Source organism: Mesoplodon densirostris, chromosome 10, assembly GCF_025265405.1.
Source record: "Mesoplodon densirostris isolate mMesDen1 chromosome 10, mMesDen1 primary haplotype, whole genome shotgun sequence".
Classification (NCBI taxonomy): domain Eukaryota; kingdom Metazoa; phylum Chordata; class Mammalia; order Artiodactyla; family Ziphiidae; genus Mesoplodon; species Mesoplodon densirostris.
In genome coordinates, this window is record NC_082670.1 from 63168482 (window position 1) to 63180574 (window position 12093).

Consider the following 12093-nt stretch of genomic DNA (forward strand, 5'->3'; position numbering starts at 1 on the left):
TATATAGAGAGAGAATTTCTGAAAAACAAAGTGTTCAGGGATTGACATAGAAAAATGATTTGGGCTGGTATCCACATCCCTATTGTTACATGGTCCTTGTAGCTTTCTGAGGCTTCACTCATGGCTGCTTGAGCCCTGTTCCACCCCTTCCATTCTCACCAGAAGCTACCGTGCGGATGTGGATAAAGTGACCTCTTTTTTCCCAGAAGTCGGAGGCAGGAGCCAGGAGGAAGTTGTGATGAGTGGGGACAAATGGCTCCCCCTGCCCTTTGAATGGGTATGGTCAGCTTCCCTCTCAGACTGTGAATCAGGTGATAATGTGGTGCCCCTGCACAGTGCTGAATTCATTCTGTTGCCTGCAGGCAGCTGGGGGCAGGAAGATGAGATGTATAGCCAGGCAGAGGAATGAGTATGACTTGGCCAGGGTAGGAGGATGCTAGTTCCCCAGGAATCCACCGTCCAAGAGCTCTGATTCTCCCTTATCAAGACACATGTGCAAGCACCCACTCCTCACCTTCAAAAGAAAGAGCAAAAACCAAAACAAGCATTAAAGATGGGGAGGCCCCTGACTCATTTTTCTGTGCTGAAAACAAAAGCAGCCTGGAGTAAATACTACCTAGAATGCAAAGCTGGGCTCCCTCAGCCCCTAGTTGCAGCATTTCTGTCTCCAAGGACTGTCTTTGCCGTCCAAAGACTTTTCTGGTCTCTCAAAGGGCTCTGCAGCAAGGATCGCCTGGCAGCATCCACATTTGACCCACATGGTCAGGCTTTTATGCCCCTGGCTGGCTTAGGTGCTGCATGTGCTGGCGTCCCACCTTGGGTGAGGCAGATGTGAAGATACTCACGGCTTGCGTCCTGCAGCTGGACACGTTCTTCCCCAACGGGACTCTGGACCGCTCAGTTCCACGGGTGCTGCACAAACCTGTAACATGCTGATGCCATGTGCAGGGCTGCAGCTCTCAGCAGGGCTTTACCTTCCCAAACTGACAAGGGTTTGGTTATTCCCTTCACCACTTCCAGCTGTGTGGCCTGAGCACAATTACCCATGAGCGAATACATTGTCGGTATTATGTTGAGCAAATGTATCTTTTTGATCCATTTATAAGAAAACTAAAAGTTTTTTATTTTACCTTTACTTATTCCTTCTTTGATGCTCTTCCTTACTCTATGTTGACCTGAGTTTCTGACCTATATGATTTTCCTTCTTAGAGAAAAATGTCTTTTAGCATTTTCTTGCAAGGCAGATCTACTGGCAACAAACACCCTCCATTTTCGTTTGTCTGAGAAAGCCTTGATTTCTCTTTCACTTTTGAAAAATAGTTTCACAAAGCACAGAATTCTAGGTTGGTGGTTTCTTTCATCGCTTTAAATACTTCACTCCACGCTCTTCTTGCTTGCATGGTTTCTGAGAAGTTGGATGTAATTCTTAACTTTGTTCTTTCCTAGGTAAAGTGCTTTATCCCTCACTCTAAGCCTCTGATTCCTTTTTCATAAAATGAAGTGTCCAGCTCCCCAGATCCCAGGATCAAGGCCTTTTAAGAGAACAATCGATCAAGTCCCCTCCCTTGGCGACTCCCTGTTCCCCGACTTAACCCTCAATGGTGTCCCGGAACTTCCAGGGGTGTTAGCTCCCTATTGCTGCTGTGCAGATGACTACAATATTAATGGCTTCAAACAACACACAAATTCACTGTCTTCTAGTTTTGGAGTTCAGAAGTCCAAAATGATCTCTCTAGACCAAGATCAAGATGTCCGTAAGGTTATGCTCCTTCCCAGAGGCTCAAGGGGAGGATTCATCTCCTCACCTTTCCAGCTTCTGGAGGCTGCTGTTCTCCTTGGCTCGAAGCCCTGTCCACTGCCTTCAAAGCCAGCTGTAGCTAGTTGAGTCTTCCTTACGTCACTGTGATGCTGACTCACCTGCCTCCCTCTTCCACATTTAAAGACCTCAGGGCCCACCTGGGTCATGCAGGCCACTCTCCCTATTTTAAGGTCAGCTGATTAGCAACTTAATTCCATCTGCCACTCAATTCCCCCTGACCACGTAACAGTACATCCACAGGTTTCAGGGATTAAGACATGGCCTTTTTTTTAAATGATTTTTTAAAATTTATTTTATTGAAGTATAGTTGATTTACAATGTTGTGTTAATTTCTGCTGTATAGCAAAGTGATTCAGTTATACATATACATACATTTTTTTTCTTAAACTTTTTATTTTATATTGGAGTATAGTTGATTAAAAATGTGTTAGTTTCGGGCTTCCCTGGTGGCGCAGTGGTTGAGAGTCCGCCTGCCGATGCAGGGGACACGGGTTCGTGCCCCGGTTTGGGAAGATCCCACATGCCGCGGAGCGGCTGGGTCCGTGCGCCGTGGCCGCTGAGCCTGCGCATCCGGAGCCTGTGCTCCGCAACGGGAGAGGCCACAACAGTGAGAAGCCCGCGTACCACAAAAAAAAAAAAAAAAAAAAAAAAAAAAAAGTGTTAGTTTCAGGTGTACAGCAAAGTGATTCAGTTATACATATGCATGTGTCTATTCTTTTTCAAATTCTTTTCCCATTTAGGTTGTTACATAATATTGAGTAGAGTTTCCTGTGCTATACTATGGGTCCTTGTTGGTTATCCATTTTAAATATAGTAGTGTGTACATGTCAATCCCAAACTCCCTAACTATCCCTCCCCCCGACCCTTCCCCCCCGGTAAACCATAAGTTCATTCTCTAAGTCCGCGAGTCTGTTTCTGTTTCGTAAATAAGTTCATTTGTGTCTGTTTTTTAGATTCCGCATATAAGCGATACCATGTGATATTTGTCTTTCTCTAAGACATGACTATCTTTGGGGGAGCCCTTATTCTCCATCACACAGGGCAAGGTCAGAATACCCTCCCCAGGGTCATCTCCATACAATAGAGCCAGAGGGGACTTTCAAAAATAAGTCAGTCAGTCATGCCCTGTTTACACATCTCCACTAATAGTAAGAAAAATATCTTTTAACCAAATCCCTAGGCCTGGACTGTCTGGCCCCAGCCTCCCCCTTTGACCTCATCTCAAGCCAAACCCTCCTCCTGACCTATCAGGCTTCAGATAGTTCATCATTCCCCCCACCCTACCCCCACCCACCCGGCCTCATCCTGCTGCCTGGCCTCTGCAGGGGCTGTTCCCTCTGCAAATGTTCAATATACCTCAGCCTCCCAGTCTTGGCGTAAGCGTCGCTTCCTTGGGGAGGGCTCTGACCTCCCTGTTGAGGCTCTCCACCTCTCCTCACTCTGCATTTGCTATGACTTAACAACTAATCACAAGTGAAAACTGCCACGGGGACAGTGTGGTAGGTAGATTGATCCCCCCACTTCAAGCTGTCCACATCTAAATTCCAGGACCTGTGAATATGTTACCTTAGCGGCAAAGGGGCTTTGCAGGTGTGATCAAGTTAAGGCTCTTGAGATGGGGCGATTAGCCTGGATTATTGGCGGGGTGGGGGGGCAATGTAATCCCAAGGCTCCTCATAAAAGAGAGGCAGGAGAGTCAGAGATCAGAAAAAGGAGATGGGAGGACAGATCAGGGTTGGAGTGATGGGTTACACTTTGAAGATGGAGGATGGGGCCACAAGCCAAGGAATGCGGGTGGCCTCTAGAAGATGGAAAAGGCTAATAACAGATTCTCCCCTGAGGCCTTGAGAAGGAACCAGGCCTGCCCACACCTTGATTTTAGACTTCTCACCTTCAGAATCATAAGGCAGTACGTTTGTGTTGTTTTAAACCACAAGTTTTCAGTAATTTATTACAGCAGGAAGAGGCAGCTCATCAAGATAGAAGCTGAGTCTGTGTCTGCCCAAGCCTGGAACAGTGCTTCCTTATAGAACAGGGGCTCAATAAATCTTTGATGAGTGAACCCAGCAGCTGCTAGTGAGTAAAGCACCCTGCGGACAGACGGTAACAGCCCCCAGCTCTTCACTGCCCTCCACGTGTCCGCTTCCTCCACCATTGCAGATCCCAAAGGATGAAATGCGGGTAACACTTCTCAGAGTCAGCATAGGAAAGATGAAAAGGAAGGCTAGAAAAACAGGCTGAGATGTGGGGAGGGACCCAGAGATGCTGCCTAGCTTCCTACTCTCGAGCCTGAAGGGACCACAAATCATAGCCCGGATGCCTCTGGTACCAAGGAAGAGGCTGTCCTACAGTGAAGACTTTCTCAGGTCACACAGCCCATGGGGCTGAGCAGAAAGAGTGTCCAGGGCCTCTGACTGGGAGGGGGGTGCCCTTTGAGGGACACGGTCACAGGCTCACAGCAGGGAGCCACCTGGCCAGGCAGAGGCTGCCTGGACAGGCTTATGGTGGGGGAAACCTCTGCTGTACTGGATGCACAAATAAATGAAGTTCATGGCTACAATTCTGACAACTGCTTCTCTCATAGGATAAGAAAGCAGTGAATGAACAGCGGTGAGTGTGACAAGAGGCGGGTGGGATGGAGAGAATGAATGAACTGGAGGGGGCAGGGTTTTAAGGAGGGAATTCAAATGTATCCATGTTTATTTCCTTAAAAATAAAAGAATCTGGGGACTTCCCTGGTGGCGCAGTGGTTAAGAATCCGCCTGCCAATGCAGGGAACACGGGTTCAAGTCCTGGTCCAGGAAGATCCCACATGCCGCAGAGCAACTAAGCCCGTGAGACACAACTACTGAGCCTGCACTCTAGAGCCCACGAGCCACAATTACTGAAGCCCGTGCGCCTAGAGCCCGTGCTCTGCAACAAGAGAAGCCACCGCAACGAGAAGCCCGCGCACCGCAATGAAGAGTAGCCCCCGCTCGCCACAACTAGAGAAAGCCCATGCACAGCAACAAAGACCCAACGCAGCCATAAATAAATAAATTAATTAATTAAAAATAAATTAATTTAAAAAATAAAAGAATCTGAACGTAGCAAAATGCTAACGTGTTGAATCTAGGAGTGGGTTATATTATTCTGTCCTTTCTGTGTTTAAAATATTTTTAAAGTGATAGAAAAATGGAGAAAGAACTGCTCTTCGATGTGATTACATAAATGAATCACACAAACCCTCCATCACACACACACTGGTTTTGACATAGGCTCATGGTCCATCCCCCTCTCCCTTTCCTCCTATCACTAAAATAATTTTCTCTGTTATGTACAATTTACATAATCACAGTAAGTAGTCAGGGCTTTTAGAAAATTCCATGAGTTTTCTTATCAGTTTAATTATTTCAGCACATTGTTCGTTAATTAACTTTCATTGAGTTGATGTACTTTTATAGTCCAAAAAAGGTTTTTAAGCTCAACAAAACGATTTGTAGAAGTCTTGAACATAAAATTGCTTGTTTATATTGAAATTCTAGTTTTAAGAATATTTATCTCTATTTTCCAATCTCCCTGCCAGCTCTCGCCCAGACATAAACTCTTTTAATATTTTGTATATTTCCTTTCGACTGCTTTTTTTTTAAGTGCAGGTGAAAATATGTGATTTATACAAATGTGTATGCTTTGTTCCCCTTTAGACAGCACCATAAGCATTTTATCCTATCATCAAGAACAAACGTTTTCTATTGGAATTTTAGTGGATTCTCCACATTCATTTTAATAGATACCATGAATTGTTTACACACCCGCTCCTTGCCAGCATTTTGCATATTCTGGCATTTCCTTATCGCTGTAGTGTGAGGCAAACATGTTTGGGTGTGAGCCTTTGACCCCAACTGTTTTTCTCATGGCAGTTTCCTAGAGTTGGAGTTCCTAGGCAAAAGGGTACACAGTGTTTTAAGGTTCTTGACATCAGCTGCTAAACTGCCTTCCAGAAAGGATGTAACAGTGTGATGTGGCCACCAGAGAGAGTCTTTGCTCCAGCCAGCTTGGAGAGAATTTAGGAAACCTATCTCGGGGGTTTAATTTGCTTTTGTTTCATCGTTAGTGAACTTGAACTTATTCCCACACTGTTTTGAGCATTTTTATGTCTCCTCTTGCCTATCCATGGTCTTTGCTCATGTTCTCTCTGGGGTCTGTATGTTCTCCCCATCATGGGTGTCAGCCCTTTATCTGCTAAAGACAGTATCCTTTTGTCTATTCTATCTTTGAAGACCATTTGCCCCAGTTCACCATTTGCTTCTGCCCCAGGTAAACAGATCTTGGCTGTGATTCTTTGGATTTGCCTGTCTGTCCAGGTTCTGAAGTGGCTGTTTGCCCTGTGACCTCAGTTCTGTGATGGGTCCAAGAAAAGTCACCGACTTTCAGTTTTTTAAAGCTTTTTCTTAAGGATGGGAGTAATGACTTCCAGATTCTTTACGTGTCAGAGCTGAAACCAGAAGAGATTTATTTTTTCAGGAAATTTTGAACTCTGAATTCAATTTCTCTAATGGTTAGAGGACCATTCAACCATTAAAGAAGTTGAATTTGTAACCACAAAGCTCCCCACAAAGATCTCCAGGCCTCTGCATTTCACTGGAGGAGTCTACCAAACATTGAAGAGTCTGATAACTTTGATCTGCTTAAAAAAAAATGCTCTGTCTGGATGATTTTCTAGATCTTAATCCTCTTTCCATCAGCACAAATTTTCATTTTAACCTAAAATGTATTTCTAGTTTGTGTGTCTAGTTATATATTTGTATCTTCAGTACTGACCACTAGAATATAGGCACAGTTATTCTGACTTTGCGTCCTTAATCACCATACTCATTCTGCGTATTTTAGCGTATTTTCTTATTCTTCCATTAGAAGCTTTAATTCCCTTTCCTTTCTCTTTTCTATATGCTTTATGACTTTGCTGATGGAATTTTAAACATGTGCAGATAGAAGTGAATGATCCTTTGTACCAACTGCCTTTGAGAGTGGCCTGACATGGCTCCTTTGGATTTTCATCAACATCAATGAAAAACAAAACAAAACAAAACAAACACCACCACCACCACCACCACCAAAACAGCAAGACAACTCTTCTTTTTAATTTTTTGACAAGAAAGTAGGATTTATTGGTGGGCACGAGTAAGGAGGGGACAGCACCAAGGTTCTTGCGAGCGCACGGCCCGCCATAGAAGGCCACGATTAGGGATGTATATGATGCCACAGCCATCCAGGATGAGCTGCTTTTCTGCCACCACGTTTTCAAATTCACCTGCATTAAACTCAGTAAATCGCCACTTCTTGGAGATGTGGATCTTCTGGCAGCCAGGGAACTTGACCTTGGCCCTGTGGAGGGCCTCAATCACATGCTCCTTATTCTGCAGCTTGGTGAGGATGGACATTATGACTTGGCCAATGTGGACTCTGGCCACTGCACCCTGGGGCTTTCCAAAGGTACCTCGCATACCCGTCTGGAGCCTAGACTGGGGACAGCATGCCAGTCATGGTGTCCACTGGAAAGGGCTGTTTCCAAGGTCCCTTAGGGCAACAGGCTCCATACACTATTAAGGAGGCTGCTGTTTGCAGCCATTGCACACTGGGAAGACAACTCTTAATCACTTTCCTGCTTTGCCATATTTACTCCATTCAAGGGCTGGATTCCCTAACTTTTTATCTGCCTGTGGAGGGGCATGTAGCTGGTGCCATGATTTAAACATTGCACTGGGGGCTTCTGGAGGCAGGTACCATGTCCTAACCAAGCGCTCCTGGTTTCCCTCTTCTGGACTGTAGCACAGTCAGGCACATGAGACAGGAGCAGCGGGGCAGCGTGGGCAGCTTGGGGCAGTCATTTCAGCTCTGCTCTAGGGACAGTAATAATCCCTGGAGGTCCCCTATGTTTGGATTTCCAAACCAGGCTGTATGTTTAGAGCACCCAGGAAACTCGTCGGATCCAGATTTTTGGCCTCCCTGCCAAGAGAATCTGATTCCGTAGTCTGGGCCTCAGAACTTTTAACAAGACCCTGAGGTCGTTCTGCTACATCACCAGTTTCAAAAACCTTCAATCCAGTGCATTCATTGATCTCCAGGAAGCAACCCACCTATACAGGTCTCAGAACCTGTGAGTGGTCTTCTTTCTCTGCAGATCTTTTTTAGAAAACTACTTCTGGTTACTCATCCTGGTGTTATTCAATTCATAAACTTTCCTGAGCAACTCATTCAACCCCTGAGTACACAGCCAGCTCCGGAGCAGGACACCCATGGGGACTTGAGTCAAAGCAAGAGATGAGAAGTTTGAGTTGATTTTCTGGGTGAGCCATGTGAATGCTATTGCCGCATAATGGATCCCCAGCTCCACAGCCAAGATCAGGATTTTAAAAGCAGCTGGTGGAGATGCTGCTGTTTTCACCAGAGCCAGGCCTGTGTTTTTCCTTAGTTAGGTGATGCCCATGGTCCTGCCAAGCAGGCCAGACCCTGGCAAAGCAGTGGCCTTCCCCATCTCCCACCAGGACCTCCCTTGCTCTAACTTCTCCTTTTGTGACTACTCCAAGTCCATTTCTCCAGCCTTGCCTCATTTATCCCCCAACTCCCGAGCATGGCACCCTTGTCCCAGCACTTGCTGGGCAAACTCCCCGGTCCAGAGCAGAACTTCTCGTGATGGTCTTTGCCAACAGCCTGGAACTTGTCAGACGAATGAGTTTTGCATCTTTCTTACCCAGCCTTAGTCCAACCCGCTGAAAGCAGCAACCACTTTAATCTCTCTCCTGTACCTTGTCCTGCTCTTGACCTGCTGGAGCAGCTGCTGTCAGGAGTGGCCAAAGTTTACCTTGGCTTTACTGCACAACTGTGTGTCCAACTGGCCCAGGAGCCCAGGAAGGGAGTTCCAGGAAAGTGAGAACGATGACCTTCTTAGTCCTTTCTGAGATGCATGATTCTGCCTCACGAGGGTTTTCCTTCTGTACTGCTGACCCTGCTTCCATGGTGGAACAGAGCTGGACAGGCCCTACAAAGCAGGGAGGCCAAATTCCATGAGACCAGGTCACCGGGTGGGTCTGCCTTCGTCATCCTCTGGGAAGTAATACATTGCACGATCCTGACAGCTGCTGAGAACCTGATATTCTTGGAAGTGCATTACCTTTCAGCAAGTGAGGGGCCCCACCCCACCCCTACTTTCCTTTTCCAAGGCCCTTTCACAATCTGTCATTCCCACCCCACCAAGGAATAGGGTGCTGCCTAGGGCCTCAGCACTTAGCCATTCCTAGGGTAGGACAGTCTAGATTGGAAGGTTTGTTTTCTTTTAATCTTACCCTCAGGACTATCATGTACGGTTGTAGAGTCTGTGCACTGCACAACTCCGTGGGGTGCCATTTACACAGCCGGGGGTGAATGAGGCAATGCCCTGCTAACCCTAATCCTTCACACTTCCTGTCTCACCCTGACCCCTCCCGAGTCACCTATGTCACATGACTCTAAATCGGGTTGGCAAACTATGGCCCACAGAGGACTTAGAAGTTTTACTGGGAGGGTATTTTGGTGTTTTGTCCTGTTTGTTTTATTTCCTCACTTTTTTTTTCTTGGCTGTGCTACATGGCTTATAGGATCTTGGTTCCCCAACCAGGGACTGAATCTGGGGCCATGGCAGTTGAAAGCACCAAGTCCTAACCACTGGACTGCCAGGGAATTCCCCCCTCACCTTTTTTTTTTTTAAATTTTTCTTTTTTCCAGAAAGAGCTCACAGGTGGTAAGCTTTCTAGGTCCAGGGGATTGTCATGGTCATATGAACCTGGGTAGTTGCCTGGGGCCCTGCATTCAGAAGAGCCTCACACTTGGTTTAATGTTCTGATATTGTCATCTTAAAATTCTTAACATTTTTAAACAAGGGGACCCACATTTTCATTTTGCACTGTGTCCCACAAATTATATATCCAATCCAGTCTGGCATTTTGCATGTTCAAGGACATTGTTATTTTGTTCTCACACTTAATGATAGTAAACTGGGCACAGAATGCTAGGTTCAGAATCATTTTCCTTCTGAATTTTGTAGATAGCTCCCACTTTGAGGACAAGCAATCAGATGCCAGTCTATTTGTTGAAACTTCACGGGTATGTCTCCCTCTCGAAACTTGTAGGATTTTCTCTTTATCCTTAGCCAAGGATCTTTGGCATCTTTAAGAGGTTGAAACTTACTAGGTGATGTCTGTGTGTGACTTTTTCCCCCCTTATTGCTTCTCACAACCTGGGGGCACCTCAAAGCAATTCACTTTAAAAAAACAAAACAAAACAAACAAAAACACCCCACTATTTTCTATTCCCTATTAAAAGAGAAAAATTTTAAAGTCTCTCCTTCTGGAATGTTTTTTTTTTTTTTTTTTTCTTTTTGCGGTATGTGGGCCTCTCACTGCTGTGGCCTCTCCCGTTGCGGAGCACAGGCTCCGGATGCGCAGGCCCAGCGGCCATGGCTCACGGGCCCAGCCGCTCCGCGGCATATGGGATCCTCCCAGACCGGGGCACGAACCTGCATCCCCTGCATCGGCAGGCGGACTCTTAACCACTTGCGCCACCAGGGAGGCCCTGGAATGTTTTTTAGATGGAAGATAGATCCAGGAACTCCAATATGCATACCTCTCATCAGCTTGTGTTTTTCCTATTTCTTAACTCTTTGTCAGATTTCCTTGACTTTGCCTTCCAGATTACATCTCCAAGCAAGGCTTCTTCTGTCAGCCAACAGTACCCCTCAATAGAAAGGTCAGGGTGAACCAGCTGACAGCCATGCCAGTAGAAGCTGACTCACCAAAAGCCACATGGGCACCGTCATCAGTAGCATCTGCTCTAACAAGTTACATCTGTGAAATAACTGTATATTTCCCCAGGGTTAAATAAAACAATGTTGCGAAGCTTCGAGCACACTATTAGTGCTCCATAAACGTTAGTTCTTATGAAAGGTGAATAGTATTTAAACACTGGCTTCTTAACACCAGCTTCTTATGCCACCTCCCTTTTCCAGTTTTCTGATCCCCCCAGGCCAGATGCAATCCCTCTCCCTTTGCAACAATGCAATATGTTTACCTTACAGTAAGTTAACAAAAGCACACAGAAGAATGATAAGCAGAAAGAGATTCCCAAAGAGCTTATGACCCAGTAGGAGAGGGTGTACACCTTACTCATTGTCCTGAACGTGGCCTGTACTGTTAGAACGTTTGTTTGAGCACCTTCTACCATAGAGAGACTTGGAATCATTCTGAAAATACCTACGTACTTCTGCCTCACTCGGGTGCTGGCAGTTTTGTGAGATCTACATCAAAACTTAGCTAATCAAATGACCTTTGTCCTGTCTTTAGCTTTCTGTAAAGATCTTGCCCACTCACACACACGGCAGGGCAAACCTGCACATTATTTATAATATTTGGCGACATTACACAGAAGGAAGTCCAAATGAAAAAACTCTAAAGGGAATGAGACTATTTTGGTTCCAACGTCCTGGCTGACCACTCTTTAGCTGTATGACTTTGGGCAAGTCATTTAACCTCTCTGAGCTTCGTTTTCCTCCTTTTGAAACTGGAGATACCTTTCAAATGTACCTGGTTCCATCCTCCACCTTCCCCATATACTTCCACATCTATATATTGTCCTTAGAATGAAATCCAAAATCTTATGCGGTACCCAGAACAGATAGTTAGGATGAGGTAAGGTACTTGTAGCACCTTTATGAAAGTGCTGTGCTTTCCCCATTCTCATCCACAGGATCCCCATCGTCCTCCAGTCCTCTGAGATGACCATCTTTCCATTCCTCAAAAACATCAGGTTCCTAATTGTATATTCTCTGCCAAGCTCATCATGAGGTCACCACTGAACATTCTTTTAACCCCTCATTTACAGGGAGGGGACCTACTGCTTTACCAAGAGAGTTGATCTCTTGGGAGCTCCATCTAAGGCCATGATGGTTAGAGATGCCATGAAAACATAAAAAGCTTATATTTTAAAATGAACCAACTTACTCTTTGCTGTTGACTCTCTCCCAGAAAACAGGCTAGGAACCAGGAAATCCTTGCTTTTATGTGGATTAAAGCCACACATCAGATTTAAAAAGAGCCGTTTGGAAGTGTGGTGAGAATGCCAGCTGCTCGAATGCCGAGGGAGGGTCTCTGCATCTTCGGACATCCAGGGCTTTATGTGCAAGTCTTGGTGGTGTCCATTTTGAGCCCTCAGGCCTGATTCCTCTTCCTTGGCTCTCAGCTGTGTCACTGATAGTGGAGGCTGCT

The 12093-nt window shown here is 45.7% G+C and overlaps 1 pseudogene; it reads right to left on the reverse strand.

Annotated features, from left to right (window-relative positions):
- Positions 1-7358: 7358 nt before the first annotated feature.
- LOC132498064 (small nucleolar RNA SNORA70) lies at positions 7359-7483 on the reverse strand (annotated as a pseudogene).
- Between the last annotated feature and the right edge of the window lie 4610 nt (positions 7484-12093).